The sequence below is a fragment of the Mesocricetus auratus genome, unplaced genomic scaffold (genome assembly GCF_017639785.1).
Source record: "Mesocricetus auratus isolate SY011 unplaced genomic scaffold, BCM_Maur_2.0 Super-Scaffold_100029, whole genome shotgun sequence".
NCBI classification, from domain to species: Eukaryota; Metazoa; Chordata; class Mammalia; order Rodentia; family Cricetidae; genus Mesocricetus; species Mesocricetus auratus.
In genome coordinates, this window is record NW_024429210.1 from 10,952,241 (window position 1) to 10,969,129 (window position 16,889).

General features: G+C 47.9%; 2 long non-coding RNA genes across 7 annotated transcripts in view; one reads left to right on the forward strand and one right to left on the reverse strand.

Moving 5' to 3' along the window:
• LOC121134644 overlaps positions 1-16,889 on the forward strand; it is a 35,594-nt gene that overhangs the window by 13,016 nt on the left and 5,689 nt on the right. The window contains exon 1 of one of the 6 annotated variants that reach the window (XR_005871744.1): positions 11,813-11,917. The exons of 4 other annotated variants lie outside the window; for them this stretch is intronic. This is a non-coding gene — a long non-coding RNA (uncharacterized LOC121134644). Of the gene's footprint in view, positions 1-11,812; positions 11,918-16,889 lie in introns of those variants that run through there. One more of the 6 variants, XR_005871745.1, reaches the window with a different exon arrangement.
• Positions 10,046-15,230, reverse strand: LOC121134645. The gene is made up of 2 exons (XR_005871750.1): positions 15,140-15,230; positions 10,046-11,813 (listed from the first exon to the last, which is right to left on the reverse strand). It is a non-coding gene; the product is annotated as an uncharacterized LOC121134645 (long non-coding RNA).

Sequence of the window (16,889 nt, forward strand, 5' to 3'; positions counted from 1 at the left end):
CAGAGTGTGGCCTTCTGTTGGGAAGTTTCATGCGGGTGACATCTGAGTAGAAAATGTATGTCCTCTGCTTGTTGAGCGAGATCTATCTACCTGACGCTTCCTTCTGACAGCGTCTCCAGTTGATCTTGAAACCCCCCTCTTTATAATTTACTTATTTGTTTTGGTTTTGGAGGCAAAGTGTCACAGCACCCCAGGCTGGCCTGGAGCTCGAGATCCTCCGGTTTCAGCTTCCCCAGAGCTGGGATTGTAGGCGGGCACCACCATGCCTGACTTGAATTTTTTCTCTCGTTATAAATGGAACCTAAATGAGGGTAAGTGACCATTTATTATCCAGACTTCCTGTCCTGTGAGGTACTGCTGACCAGTAATATTTACATGGAAGTGTAATTGATGAGGTTTGGGGAGAAGCCAGTTTACTCTGTAAGAAGTTGGCCAGAGACTCTGCTCTCTGCTTTCTTACTGAGAGTCAGCCATGCCCAGAGTAGACGTGTGCTAATGATGGAGAGCGTGGCCATGGCTGCGGTAGACATGTGCTAACGATGGACAGCAGTGGGTTGGAATTTGGCCTTGGATGGCATCAGAGACCCTGACTGGCTGGTCCTGTTGCCCACTTCCAGACTTTTTGCTTAATTTCAGTGCTAGGGAGTGGACTGCAGACCTTGAGCATGGTAGGCAGAATCTCTACCACCAAGCCACACCCACACCTTTAGACTTCTCCTTTCAGGGGAAAGAAGCCACTTGTTTTAGCAACTATAATTAAGTACTGTTTCATGCCCTGCTACTGAAAGCACTAGGATCCCAGATGTCACCACCGCGCCTGACTGGAACCAGGTTCACTTGATTCACGTCTGTGATGGTGTTTCCCAGAAAGGTCTGACTAAGGAGGGAGAGCCCTCCTGGAGTGCAGGTGGCAGCATCTCATGGGCTGGGGTCCTGGGATGAGCCAAAAGGAAAGGGCTTGAGCACACACAGCACTTGTCAGCCAGCCGCCCGGTGCTCCCGGTGCCACACCTTCCCGGCAATGGACGGCACCTCACAGTCTGCCCTGGTTATTTATTGCTAATGCTTCTTTTGTCTGCCTGCTTAGACAGTTTGTGTCTGAAGCCTGTGAGCCAGAACAAACTCTTCTCGAGTCGTTTCATGTGGCTGTTGTCTCAGTGATGGGAAAAGAAGACAAGCTTCTGCTCAGTTTCAATCAAGGACCCAGAGAGACGTTTCGTGATAGCTGTAGAATAGAGTACTCTGAGGTTCGCATCAGAAGGGAAAGGAACTCATAGATAAGTCAGTTTTGGGAAGGAATTTAGTAGCAGAAAGACGGTAAGATCAGGTGACCAGGAAAGCTGCTGTGAGATTCTTTTTTGTCTCCTAGAAATGACAGGAAGCCACACCCCTGGTAGCTCAACAGCATGGCTGCCTAAACAAGGCCTGACAAGCACAACATCCGCAGACACACACTAACGTGGAAGAGGGACTCTCATGGGACCCCACCCCTAGACAAAAGAACTACAGGCAACTTAAGGAATGCCAAGAGTGGGAAAGTCTCCCTCAGGAATGAGCTGCCTGCCGGGGCGGTGGTGGCGCATGCCTTTAATCCCAGCCCTTGGGAGGCAGAGGCAGGCGCATCTCTGTGAGTTCGAGGCCAGCCTGATCTACAAGAGCTAGTTCCAGGACAGCCTCCAAAGCTACAGAGAAACCATGTCTCGAACCCCCACCCCTCAAAAAAATGAGCTGCTTGATTTGTTATCTAATACCAAGTGGTCAGCCCTGAAATCATATGCATTACGTAATAAGTAACACTAAGCAGTGACCCTATACCAGGGATATCAAACAGACTGAGCAGGTTGTGCTTATGAATTTATGGGTGTGTGTATGTGGCTGGGCGGTGTTCATGCCACAGCATGTATGCAGAGGTCAGATGACAACGTGGTGGAGTGGATTCTCTCCTTCCACCTACGTGTGGCTTCTGTGGATGGAGCTCAGGGCCTCAGGCTCGCACAGGAAGACAGAAAGCACCTTTACCGGCAGTGGCATCTCCCTGGCCCAAGCTGCATATCTTATAAAACAGTTGCATCAAAATGGATCACAAGGCATGGTTGTGAATTGTAAAACTATAAAAGGCTGAGAAACAAAATGTGAGAGGTCTCTGGGGCGATAGCTTAGTTCACAAGGTGCTTGCCCTGAAGCATAGCTCTCAGAACCCACATTAAAAAAAACTGGGTATGGAGGTGCCTGCTTACAATCCCAGTGTGCTGGCAAGATGGAGACAGGCAGAATCCTGGAACTCGCTGGGTAGCTTGGCATACTCGGTGAGCTCTAAGCCAATGGGAGACTTTGTCTCAAAGGATGTAGATAGTGATGTTTCTGGGGTTGTCCTCTGGCTTCTACATGTGCACCATACATGCACACAACCCAGACATGAAGATCACACACATACACACAAAGAAGCAGGAGGCAAACCTTTGCATCTGGAGACGGGGAGGGAGCTTTGATTTGTCAAAAGCATAGACCGTAAGAGCAAACATTGTTAAGTTATGCTAGCAAAATTTAATTTGTTCTAAAAGGTTCTTGTAAGAGGAAGGAAAGGCCAATTATGAAATGGGAGAAAGCGTTTACATATCTGACAGAGGACTCTGAGAGTACTGATGGTGTTGTCCCTGCTTTAATACAGAATTATCCAACTCCAGTTATAAGACAGAACATAAAAGAACATTTTACCAGAAAGATTCCCAAATTGCAAACAAGGACCTAAAAAGAGATTCTCCATCATTAGTCACTAGGGAAATGCAATTTAAAACCACAATATATTAGTGCTCATTTACCAGAATGGCTACAATAAACAGCTGGCAGGAATGTAGTAAAAGTATCCCTTACATGTTGCTGGTGGGAATATCAAATGGTGCAGTCCCTCTGGAAAGCAATTTGGCAATTTCTTTAACTACAAAATGCAGCTATCATATAACCTGGACATTTATCCCAGTGAAATTGACTTACATTTGCACTAAAACCCTTGTATAAATGTTAATAGTAGGTATATTTTATTTATACTCAAGGCTCTGGGTCTTAGCCTTGTTGAAATTCAGTGACACCTCCCTTAGAGAAATTCTGCAGTGGCCGTCTGTTTCTGCTTTTGTAGTATGGAAAAGGGAAAAGTGTAGAAAATGAATGATTTGGTTTAGCGATTATTTAGTCCGTGAGAGAAGAAACCTCAAGTGTTACAGCACCGCTCTTATGGTGATCCACACCAACCTGAATAGCTCTGGAAGGAATTAGGATTCCTGCAAAAATAGCTTTATGTTTCGTGAGTACTAACTGAACATCTATAATTCGAAAGCTGTCTTGGTCAAGCAGGCAGGGTCATAGCTATCTACCTGTGCACAGGGATAGCTTGGTTGCCTTGAAGATGTCTGTGGCTTGGATGTGCTGGCTAAGAAATGGCCTGTGACCAGCAGAGCTCCTGGAACCAGCCATCCCTGGTGACACCCATGGGTTAGCATTCCCAGCAAATTCCTAGAAACTGGGGGGAGAAGAGCCAGGCAATGACTTGTTTCCGGAGAGTGAAGGTCTGGATTTGGTGTTCTGATTAAAACATAAACAATGAACATGGAGCCAAAGGGGACCCATGGCTTTGTGCAGGAGTAATGAGAAAAAGCAACCGACCCCCCCCTCCTGAACGTTACCCACCTCCATACCCCCTCACCGCGCTCTCCCTCCCTAGCAATGAGAACACATCCTGCTAAACCTCACCTTCTTGGTCTATGAGACGGGCCGACTGGATTGCACAACCGGGAATGTAGAATTCTAGGGCTGGTCATTCACTTCAGTCAAGCACGGCCGTCAGGGCCGGCTTCTCTGTCATAGGCGGCTGTTGTGGGTTGCACAAGTACACTGGTGTGTGTGGCATGTTGTATGTGTCTGCATGGTGTGCTGCACAGTACTTGTTCTTGCTGTTCTGAGCAACGCACATTGCCTCATCTACACCAGATTTCCAGATCTTTCAGAAATCCTCTCTCTCCCCGCCCTAGCAAATAAGCAGGAGCACATGTGAGCCTTTTTTTTTTTTTTTTTTTTTTTTACTACAGTGCCTCTTAAGATGCAGCTGCATGTCTTGTGGAGGACCAGGGACGTGGCATGGCTTTGGGAAACCCAGTTTGCGTTTAGAAGACCGATTCCTATTTTCAGAACCTGTGGGGATGCTTATTTAGCTCTCTGTTGCTGTGATAAACCTCTCACCAAACTACACAGGGAGGAGAGAGGGTTTATTTGGCTCACAGATTACAGTGCATCTTTGAAGGACACCAAGGCAGGAGCGCGGAGGCGTGAACTGAAGCAGACGCCATGGAGGAGCGCTGCTGATGGCCTGGCTCTCTGTCACTAGGTCAGCTACGTTTCTCATGCAGGCTACGCCCACTTGTCCAGGGAGGAGACAGCGGACAGCGGGCTGGGCCTTCCTACATCAGTTAGAAATTAAGAAAATGCTTTCCGGTCATGCCCACAGGCCGATGGGATGGAGGCAAGTCCTCCACAGAAGTTCCTTCTTCCCAGCTGTGTCTGGATTTGTGTCGTGTTGACACAAAGTAACCAGCACTGCGGACAAGCAAGCGAGGGAAGAGCCAGGCTACCCCTCTCCTGTCTGTAAGGGTGGGCACCCATCAAGGGTAGGGGCTCTCAACCCTCCTCATGCTGTGGCTCTTTGATGCAGCTCCTCATGCTGTGGTGACCCCCAGCCATAGAATTATTTTCGTTGCTACTTTATAACTGTAATTTTGCCACTGTTATGAATCATAACTGTAAATGTTTTTGGAGACAGAGGGAGGTTTGTCACAGGGTGGAAACCCACAGGTTGAGGACCACTGTGGATTCCTGTTATCCAGATCTCTCGTCTGCCAGCCTCCTCCATCCCCACGAGCTCTGGCTTTAAAAGTCAGTCTCTGTCCTCTTGGCCTCTGTTCTCTCCAGCCTTTGCCTCCATCCTCTTGCTTTCTCCTTTGCTTAGAGGTAGGGAGTAAGTCAGCCCCTCCCCATAGTAGGTCAGGCTTCTTACTGCCTGCCCCGAGAGTCTGCTGGCTGCTTCCACCTTCCTGCTTGGGAAGAGGGCTGGGTTAGCTGTGGCTTCCCCCAGAGCCCAGAGGGCCTTCTACCGTTGTTCCAGTCCCGGATAGCTGTCCAGTAAACCGCTTCAAACCAAAGGCTTAGAATAACAACCATCTGCTTGCAGTTCAGGGCTCGGAAGGGACAGCTCGGTACTTCTGCTTGGCAGTCCCTGATCTGGCTGGAAGGCGAGGGGGACTCAGCAGCTGGAAGCTAGCAAGCTCTTTTGACCACAGAGCTGTATCCGATGCTGGCTGTTGCTGGGACCTCAGCTGGGACTGTCAGCCATTGTTGCATTGTGTGACTTTTCTGTGAGTATGTGAGGCAGGGTGGCGGCTGGGGGGGGGGGGGAGGGTGGTCAGTTCTCAAGAGACAAGGTGGAAAAAATGGCATTTTTATAACTTAACCTCTTTAGTGTTCCCTCTTCCACAGTGTGCTGATATATTTAGTGCCGCTCTCTATTGGTGTTGCGCTCTCGGCCAAGTCTACTAGATGGTGACTTAGGCTGTACCACTGAACGGGAAGAATTAAATGTCATGCTGTAAGAATAACGTGGTGTGTGTGTGTGTGTCTGTGTGTGTGCTCACACTTTATTATCATGCTCACAACTGTAGTGAACATATTCTATATTGTGGTAGTCATGTCACAGTTTATTATGCTCACAACTGTAGTGAACATGTTCTATACTGTGGTAGTCATGTCACACTTTATTATCATGCTCACAACTGTAGTGAACATATTGTGAACATATTCTATATTGTGGTAGTCATGTGTAAAGATACAATCTAACCCCATTTCTTTCCATACTCACCATCCTTTCCTTGGCCTCTCATTGGTTTGAATTAGTACAGGAGACAGAAGTTATTGTGTATTCTTCTTCTTTCTTCTTATTTTTCTCACGAGGTTTCTCTGTGTAGCTCTGCAGACCAGGCTGGCCTCGAACTCACAGAGATCCACCTGCCTCTGCCTGCCAAGTGTTGGGATTAAAGGAGTGTGCCACCAACGCCCGGCTGTGACTTGTGTTCTTGCGTGGTTTCTAAACCTTTTGATATTACTTTTGGCAATATCAATATGGTCTGCGGTGGCACTAACGTTTCCTGTCCCTACAATACCTGTCCTGGATATTCCCTCTCTCTGAGGGGACATGGGAATGTGCTGGCATTTTGAGCAGTGATTAGGGTGCATGATCTAGGAAAGTGAAGGCTTTTATACCACAATTGAGGCCCTCATTTACTCTGGGTCAGTCCAAAGGGAGGTTTTCCTGACTATGTCAGTTGGACAGAATGTAAGTAGGCATGTTCTTTAAAGGGTTGTTTAGTTTTTCATTTTATGGAAGTACATGTGTACTTGCATGTGTGGATGCATGGGGGTGCCCGTGGAGGCCAGAAGACAGCAATGATTCCCTGGAGCCTGAGTTCTCTGAAAGCAATGCAGGGCTCTTAACTGCTCTTCAGTTCTGCAGGGAAGCACTTTAAGACTTGGGTCCTCCCTGAAGACAGAACCCTTCCACTGTTCTGAAGAAGTTGCCCTGCTGTCGGTGGGGATCCCCCCAGCTGAAATATCAGTGCTCTCTAAGCTCTTGTCAGTAACCCCTTCCAACAGCTAGCGAGAAAATAGGGTCCTCAGCGCCATATCTGCAAGACAACAACTTCTGTCAATAACCTGAATGGATCTGGAGACATTCCAGATGGGAGTGTAGTACAGTGGACACTGGAGTTCAGCTTTGTCAGCTACTCAGTGGCTGGGGTTCTGGTGCTCAGAACCTGTGAGGTAATGCCTGTGTGGTCTGAAGCCACCAGGTTCGTACTCATGTGGTGACAGAACTAACACAAGTTGTGCTGTGGGCTCCACTAGCAAGACAACCTTATTGCGTGGGTAACTGGAGAAACGCAAGGCAGATCCAGTCGCTCTGCGCCGACAGCCTAGGCTCACATAGCACTCCCGTCCACCCTCATAGGTTACTGCGCCCAGATGTAATCTCACACCTGAAACCCTGTAGCTTTGTTTGTCCCTCTTTTGTGGTACTTCTCAGCGTCCTGTCTTGCTTTCCTGGCTAGATCGTAGGGCCCTCTAGATGGAAATGGCAACCCGCTTGCTTATGCGGCAGGAGTTGGCATACTTCTTTGTGTGTCACCGGTGCTAAGACAGGACTCCGACTTCCACTTGTTAATGAGGGTGCAGAACACTTTAAAATGCCTACAGTCATGTTGTGGTTTTCATGGTTGTCTAAATGGGCTCAGTTTGGAAGGGCAGAAACAGGAAGCATTCATTTCCCTGTGTGTAGCCACCGAGAGTGAGTGCTCTTGTCATCGAAGATTCTGAAACCTACGATTGTTGAGTCAGTGGATTCTAGTTCTCTGGAATTCTCTGCCGAGACAGAATCGCAGATACAATTAATTCTTATGTTCATTCTGGGAATGAAGCAAGGTCTTTCCCAAACCACTGTGACAGTGCTGCCTCTCGAATCAGCCTCCATGACTGAGGTCCAGATGGGATTGCCTCCTGGAGCACTGAACACAGACTCATCTTTAGAACTGAGTTCTTTCCTTTCCTTTCTTTTGACAGTCTCAGCCTGTCTCTCAACCTGCTGGGATTACAGCCATGCACCACTTTGCCTAGTTTAACTCCCCTTTTGAACTACAATGTAGGACTCTGAGCATGGAGGAAGAAGAAAGGTCAGCGAAGGGAAATTAGCCATGCATTTAAGATGACAAGACCCCGGGGGTGTATGTAGGTAGAGAAACAGAAGGTCTTTGGGGGCTCTCTCAACAGCTCCCGATGTCCCTAGGACCCCAGAGCTTTACGTGAAGACTTGTGCACCCCTGAGAGCTGTTTTTGGCAACTTTGATTGTTACCAGCAAAGCCATCACATCACCACTGATAGCCATCCTGAGCTCACAGAACTGTAGTGCCTGAAGGATTCCTTTAGGCTGAGTTATTAGTCAGGTCCACATTCAAGTGCTTTTGGGGGACACCAGCTGATTTAGGGGACACCAACTGATTAGATTAGGTTTACTTTTTGGAGGCTTCTAGATCAGACTACACGCACGCACACACACGTGTGAATGCAAACACCAGGCACACACAGCCTTCAGGGATCCGTAGTTTTGCATACATTATCCCTCTGCACCAAGGGAGAGACCTTCTCCTAATTTAAACTGATGCAGTGTTAATCCCCAGAATTGAAGGAGAAAGACCACTGATTCAAATCATCGTGGCCAAATTAATTAAATCAAGCAGTTAATTAAAGCAAGCTCTTTTATTCTCGTACACAGGCTGTCTCTCCCCAAGCTGAGATTTGAGAGGTCAGCCTTAGAGGTGAGTAAGACAAGGGTTAATAGCTCAGGAGTAGGAGGTTTCCAAATGGGGGATTTGGTGAGCAAAACAGGCTGGATTACAGGAGCAGAACATCACAACAAGTTAGTCCTAACAACCTCCTGAAACAAGACAGGGTTGTAAAGTGGGCATAACGAGGTAGTCATAGCAATAGGTAGGTAGTCATAGCAGGAAGGTAGTCATAGGTGGTCAAAGAGCATTTTGAAACAGGGTTGCAAGATGGTTATAAACAACTCCTTGAAACAAAGACATGATTTCCATCCCTGGAACAGGCAGTATAGAACCATAGTAGTTAAGGTTACAGGTGGGGCATAGCCCAGTCATTGAGAAACAGATTTAACCATAAATAGGAATGAACACAGTTTGTCTTTACTGTAAGATGGCTTTTAAGCCTAAGATGGAGTCAGGCTGGTTCCTCATTAGGGACCCTGATTGTTAAGGCCTCGGATGTCATCTGCTTTGTTTGAAAATCAATAGTGCATGTCCAGACTTGGTTTGCCAAATCTCACAAGGCTCCAGACATCTGGAGTGAACAGATTGTGTCCATGTTAGTTAGCATCAAAATAGTGTTAAAGCCCTCAGTCAAAATTCGTCACACCAGCTATCCCAGGTTTGGTCTATGGTTGTCCCCATCGTCATTAATGAAACTGGATGTGACAAGGTCCAGATTTTATATTTTATTTGGAAGAACAGTAAACACTGAGGAATCCCAGGAGTAATTTCTTCAAAGCCGGCATGGAATCTGAGGTCTATTTGTTGCTGTTTCCTAGAGCTCACTCTGTATTTCCCCTTAACAGCAGCTTGCAAGTTAATGTAGCCCAGGCTGGACTTAAACTGAGGATCCCCCTGCAGTAGAGTTGTGTGTTCAGAGGCAGGACTGTCAAATGTCACCACAAGAACTAGTGCTCCCTTCCCCACCATAACTGGAGGGGAGGGTTAGAGGGGGCACGGAGGGGTGGGGGAATAAGAACTCTGGGCTGAATAGACTTGGTTCATCTGCAGTCTGCCCAGCATTTCTGGGAAAAGTTCCTAAAATCACCAGTTTCTAATCTTGGATCTTAGTTCTGAGGAATCACTGTCTCCCCGGTGGGACCCAAAGATCTGCTTTCAAACAGCAGGCGATCTTGAGGTCCCTGTGGCTCATTGGTGTGGACCCTCAGAGACCTAAGACACTCATGCCAGAGAACTGAGGGCAAGTTGTGCCTGACGACAGGCATACCACAGAAAACTGAAAGTTTTTTTTATATAAAACTTTAGCAGTTTGGTTGCTTATAATGAAACTTGAAAACCACAGGTATAATTATATAAAGAGCACTGGGCTAAGAGCCAGAGTCCTGTGTTCAAATTCTGACATCAGCTTGCTGTGTGACCTTATAACAAGCATCTCTGTTTCTCTGGGTCTGTTTCCTCTTCTGTAAAAGAGAAGGCGAGGAGGGGTGGCTAACATTCCATTCAGAACCCTGCTCCAGTTCCCAGACCATCCTTGACACTGACCTGGGGCCATCAGGGAAGATCGCTGTGCAGGGGAAGGAGGACAGGGTAGGATGAAGGATTACATTTAGAATGTCGAAAGAAATTATGAGGAACTATGTTTTATGAAGAAACACAGGAGTCAGAAAAATAATATTTAAATCAGCTTGTTGCCCATCTATCACCTTGCGAACAGTTTTCTTCATAGCTTCGGACCACACACGTTCTCTCCCTGTGTCAGCAGTTTTGATTCGTTGCTTTGAGAGAACAGATGTTGTCTCCCTCTGAGGCTTTTCTAAGCTAATGACAGGGAAATTCCTTGCAGCTTCAGACCCACTGGCGGTGTCCTGTGCATCCGGAGGACTGCAGTTAAACCCAGCGGGTCCTTCACAAGAGGTTCTTTCATATCTGAGTTAGAAGATTTTCCCCCATAAAAATGCTTTGGCTTCACCCGTCCTGATCCTCTAGTGGATTAGTTTCAGGGCCGGGTGCCGTGACCCACATTCCTCTTCTCTGAGCCTCCCTCTGTGCCGCAGGGCAGGATCCTGGGGAGTTGGCAGAGTGGGCCTCATGCCCTCCCCACCCTGACCACAAACTCACATCCAATATATATTTACTGCAACTTCTCAGCAGGGTCCCCAGTATGCCTGTCGTCAGTCCAGGGTGGCCTTACCCGAGAAGGAAGCATAGTAACGGGGACGGAAAGTAGAAAGAGAGAGATACTAACTTTCTTTCAACATATGTCGGTGTCTATATTATACATGTTATGTATCTTGCATACATTTCCCGTGGTGGGATTGTGATGTGTGTATGTAATGCCATGGGCTGAGACGTGCTGCCTTTAAACTCATGCGTTCAAGTCCTCGCCCCAATAGTCATGGCATTTGGAAATGGGCTCTTTGGAAGCGACTAGGATTAGATGAGGTCATGAGTACAGGGCCCCCATGATGGCATCTGAAGAGGAAGAGTGAGACGGGCTGTGTCTCCCCAGTGTGAAGACTGTGAGAAAGAAGCTGTCTGCAAGGCAGAAGAGTCCTTTGTGTGAGTTACTTGTCCTGCTGCTGTGACAAAATATTCCGACAAAAGCAGCTTAAAGAAGGAAGTTTGATTTGGCTCGTAGCTGCAGGGCACAGTCCATCCTGTCAGGGGAGGCAGAAGCCTGGGGCACTGCTCATGTTCACCAGCTGTCCAAGGATGCTGGGGCTGAGCTAGTTCTCTCCACCTCATGCGACTCTGCCCCCAGCCCAGGAAATGGCACCACCCAAACTTAGGATTGGTCTTCCTTTGTCAGCTACCCTGAACAAAATAGCCCTTCACAGGACTATTGAAAATAAAAGTTGGATTAAAAAAATCCTTCACGGACATACTCAGAGGATGGTCTGTTCACTGAGTCTAGTCCCTGTCATGCTGGCCAACAGAATTAACCATGCCTCCTTAGCAGGAACCAATCGCCCAGCCCTTGATCTGTGCATTTCCTAGCCCCCTGAATTGTGAGACATTCATGACTTGTTTAAGGGTTAGGGCAGCTCAGCCAGACTAGCATGCTATCTACCATGTGTATTGCTACAGACTAGCACGCTATCTACCATGTGTATTGCTAGGACTCCATTGCTGGAGTCCTTCCAGGGCCCTGGACCACAAGCACTACTGACTTTAATCTGTCCCTGTCTGTTGCTGGAGCCAACGCTGGAGCTGGCTGTGACAATCATGGGGACGACATTCTTTTTCCGTGAGGCTGAGTGGCCATCTCCAGGGTGAAGTGCCACGCCCATCTCCAGGGTGAAGTGCCACGCCCATCTCCAGGGTGAAGTGCCACGCCCATCTCCAGGGTGAAGTGCCACGCCCATCTCCAGGGTGAAGTGCCACACCCATGGTGGTGGTACAGAGTCAGCTTTGTTTCTTCCTTCTTCACTCATCGCCTGCCAGGGAATCAAGAAGTTTGCCACACCCACCAAGATAGCCGAACTGATGTTCCCCTGCCTGTTATCCTCACTCCCTGTCACAACCCTGTGCAAATAGGTTGGTAGGTATTCGTCCTTCAAGAATGGGGGGAGGGCGCTGAGAAACAGAAGCACTTTCTGTCACCCACTTAAAGCAAAGTCCGCATAGGACCACAGAGAACATGGCTGCGGTGGGATGTTAGAAACAGCACTTCCAGGACACGCCGGCGAGGGGGACGCACCGGCGGGGGGGGCGCACTGGCGGGGGGGGGGGGGGACGCACCAGCAAGGACTCTGAGGAAACTCCCTGGAGCTCCACAGGGTAGGATTGGGCTGGGAGGGTCCTGTTTGAGTGACTAGCTTTAAGAAGCTGGGAGACACCTGGAAATCTTCCAGATACCTCAAACGAGTCAATACCCAGGAGTATAGTTTATGTCCAGTGGAATGAGAATGGAGGTCGATTTTGAATTTGTTTTATATGTGTGTGGCGTGTGTGTGTGGCATGTGTGTGTTGAGTGTGTATGTGTGTGTACGAATGTACATGCCTTCCAGAACTGATTCATAGCTCCCGAATGCTTGCTTACTCTAGGATAAAGTCCAAGCTCCCATTGGCACAGCTGCCTGGTCCTACACCCTCTAGCTCCTGGCCGCCAATGAGACCCCACCCCGCCCCCACACCAGGACTCCCGGCAGGCATCACCAGCTGGCCCTCTCCGGACCTTGCCCTTGGCTGCTTCTCTCTTTGCCCAGGCTGCTAACTCTGCCCGCCCACCCCCACCTCCCCCACCTCCCCAGCTCCTCCCTAGCCCGTGGCCTTGGAAAGGTCTTTATTCATCTCAAATGCTCTCACTGTCTCTTCACAACTAATCTCTGACCCTGGATGAGGAGTGCCTGGCACTGTGCAACTACCCCCATGCCACCCCCCCAGGAACACTGAGGCCAAATGAGCCTAGAGGGCCTCCACCTCGGCCTGTCTAACAGCTCTTGGCCCTCTCGCCCCTTCTGTGAGTCTCTCAGGTTTGTGCTGTGCAAGGACCCTCAAGTCAGCATCCCAGGAGTCCTGGTGCATGTCCTCACAGTGTGTGTGCCTCGGGGTGAAAGCACTTTCGTGGAAACCTGGCAACCTGAGTTTGATCTCTGGAACCCACTGTGGAAGAAAACTGACTTTCAAAGGCTGTTCCCTGACCTTCAAACGTTTGCTGTGACATGCACACCCCCCCATAAATAATGATAAGCAAAAATTTAAAAATTAAAAAAATGTTTGTGCACAGATCCTATGCATCAGACAGATAAGCCGAGAGCAAAGAAACTGGCAAGAAAATGTTGGAGGCACTGTCTGAGAGACTGTCACCAGACCTTTGATAAGGCTGCCCTGCGACCCCCCCCCCAGGCAGGAGGGGTCCACAGGACTTGGCTTTTGACAAGACGTCACCACAGCTCTTGAGGAAAGCAATGGCAGCTCATTTTTTGTGTCCTTCCCACCATGCTCGGGCTCATGGGTGATAGGTGGTTTCATGGGGTCACAGCTCTTGCCAGCAACTGTACCAGGTATTAGAGGGAAATGCCTGCCTGCCCGCTGGCCTGCCTGCCTCACAGAGCTGAGCGAAACCAGATGGGGACCCTTCCCTCTGCACAGCTACCGCAGTGGGAGACCCAAAGCTGCACTCGCGAGAACCGCATTCTCCCTAGCCATTTCACTCTTGGCTGGGTTTTCTGCCCCTTCGACGGCTGGATTTGGGTTTCATGCCTAGAAGCCCGGGGGACCTTTGGTTGTGATGGGTCAAAGTGCAGCATCCTTCTAGGGGAAGCAGCTTTGGGGTTGTGCTTTCCCTTCTGTTTCCAGTAACTTCTTTGTTCTGAGATGGCTGACATCCATCACTGTGTTGGGTTCACAGGGATGGCGGGTCAGTACTTATGGCTGAAGCCCTGGCCTGCTGGAGAGGGATGACGCACTGGACAGAGAGCGGACTCGCGAAATGACCAATGAACCATGAAATGGGAGAAGAGCGTCTGCTACCCCTTTCGGCTGCTTTTCGGTCACTCTGTGATCTGTGGCGACCTAAGCTACTCTCTCTGACCAAGGATTTCCTTGATGGGCTGTTCCAACCTGCCCCAAGATTCCGGGACAGCAAGACCAGGGACAGGGAGAGTTGCAAGAGGAGGTGGCTCTGTTGCCCAGAGAAGTTTCTCTGGTATCTGCCCTCCGGCCTGGGGCCAGCGCCCACCAAGGAGGCTAGGTTAGGGTACAGTCGCACCCCCCGTCCAGAACAGGGGAGGGGGCTGCGTTTCAGGGTGGGGGCCCCAAGGCAGGGGTCCCCGGGAGCTCTGTGGAACACCCGGTTTTGAACGACTCCATTTAGAAGGAGAAGAAAAGCTCTTGGGAAACAGGAGGGCTCTGGCAGGCTTCCCAGGAGGACAGCGCGTTCCAGCCAACTGGAGCTCCGGAAGCAGGAAATTTGTGGGAAGGATGGGGCACCGAGCAAGCAGGCATCTGAGCCACGGTTTCCCCGGCAAAGTCTGCTCGGGACGGGGGCATGTTTCTGGAGGCCGGGAGGGTCCTGCCCTCCCGGGCTGTTGTGCACATAGGCAGCCTATTTCCTGTGAAATCAGTCGTAGGTGCAGGTGCTTGCATTTGTTTTCAAAACAGGAAAGGTGTAAGCTTTCCCTGCTCTCTCCAGGACAGGCTGGGGACTCCTTCTTCTGGGCAGCCCACCAGAGCCAGGGGACTGACAAGCTTCTAGGACAGCGGCTCTCCACTTGTGGGGTCTCGGCCCATCGGGTGTCAAATGACCCTTCCAAAGGGGTCTCATATCCGATATCCTGCATATCAGATGTTTGCATTATGATTCATAACAGTAGGAAAATTACAGTCACGAAGCAAGGGAAGAAAATAATTTTATGGTTGGGAGGGCGGGTCACTATAACCCGAGCAACTGTATTAAAGGGTCGCCAGCTTTAGGAAGGTTGAGAACCACTGTTCTAGGAGCTTTTCAGGCTGCCAGGTGTAAAGGGATGTGAAGTGGGGGGATATGGGAACTCTAAGGGAGGACCCATGATGTGACATTAGAGAGGAGGAAGACATGGTTATGCATTTTTAACTGTAAAAAGGTCTAAAATTAACTTCAGCCAAGCAAGACTTAACATCAGTTGTGGTATTTCTCTTTTTAGGACCCCAGCCATCAGCTAAGCTACCCCTGTCCTGCCCCATTCTGCGGTTGCTCCCCAAATTACCACACAGGAGGCTTATATTAGTTATGAATATTTGGCTGGTAGTTCTTATGCTTAAATTAACCCAGAATTCTTACCTATGTTTAGCCACGTGGCTTGGTACCTTTCCTCAGTGAGCCTTCTCATCTTGCTTCCTCTGTGGCTGGCCGGAGACTCCTGACTCCGCCCTTCCTCTTCCCAGAATTCTCCTAGTCTTCTGGCCCTGCCTATGCTTCTAGCCTGGCTATAGGCCAATCAGGGTTTTATTAAACCATTCTAGTGACAAATCTTGGCAGTGTACAAGAGCATTTCCCCTCTTTTGTCTAACAAAAAGGAAGACTTTAACCTTAATATAGCAAAACTATATAAATAAAAACAGTTATTAAGTAAGAATTGCAGTAACACTATCCAATCTATTTGCAGTTGACAAAATTAGAGAAAATAACTATCTATCTTATCTTGGTGAGTTTTGTATGTAATTTGCTTATTATAACTAAGGAAAACTGTAATTATAACTATCTCGTCTCCAACTACATCAAAGACTCCAGAAGGGTGAAATGTTACCTAATGACAGGGACATCAGACTGCCTAGACAGTCCTCTGCAACACTGGGACATCATCTTCAGCCTATAGGCCGACCATATCTGACAGACTTACTTGTGAAGCAGGGTTTTCTGAAGGGCTGTCCTACTTTCTCTTGGCAAGTTCAGCATTCCTTTCTTTGTGTCCTGCTTGTGCAATTTGGACAGCATACTGTCAGCGGTCAAGGCAAGGGAAGTTTCTTGCCCAGTGGCTAACTTTTGCCACAAAGAAAGTGGAGTTTTCTTTGCCCATCATTTTCTATGAAGGAGATTGGTGCTACCAGGAGCAGACTTATCTCACTGTTGAGAAAAGTCTGAGTTCTTGAAACATTTTAAAATGCCATATTCTGCAGGTCTTCGAAGTGTTTGAAGATTGCCTATCTATCTGAAATATATCTTTGTATTCCTAGAAAACCAAACTAACATGACTATAATTTTGACTATTATAGGTGACTATCTATTAATCTGTATTTCTTAATTATACATTACATTTTAATTTAGCTGTATAAACACAATGCCTTAAATAAGAGTAAAAATACACATATAATATAACAAAATTAACTCTAATTTGCATCATTTAACTAAAATCTATACCAATGTAAAATATATAAGATTATACAGTTGCTTTTTTATTAAAGTAGATTTAATAATCTACCCTTTTCCCCATCATTTCTGTATCATACTCCTTTTATTCTTTAGAGAGACATAAACTATGACCAGTAACAATTTGTAACCAAACCCCCTAAACAAAGACAAACAACCCTAATCCATTTTGGGGGGAATGTGGGAGTCGTTTTCTAGGCTACTTCCTGCTGATTGGGAGTGCTGGTAATCTTATGGGGACCCTGAGAGAATTTAGGATTAGGGTGAAGTCTGTGAGGCTGGATCATGTCACCCAATCACGGTAAAGCCGGTGTGGATGTAGAACTCAGAAGAAACTGTAAGAGGCACCCAGAGACGTTGAGCTTTATTTGTTAAATCATAAACAAAATATCTCCACATTCCCTTTTTAAGGACTTTATTTAATTATTTAAAAACCATATATTTTTATGACTGTCTATACCTTCTCTAAACTCTCAAAAGCTTACGTATATTTTTAAGCACACCATAAACCATTTAGAGATGTCTTTTTCTTCTTTCTAATCTGGATCTATCTTTACTGCATACTCTTTCTTTTTTGACCACGTGAGCATTTAATCTGCTAAACATGTATAGCTAAGATGAAAGCGGCTGGCTCCACCCCATTCCTTGGCCTCCTGAGAGTCTA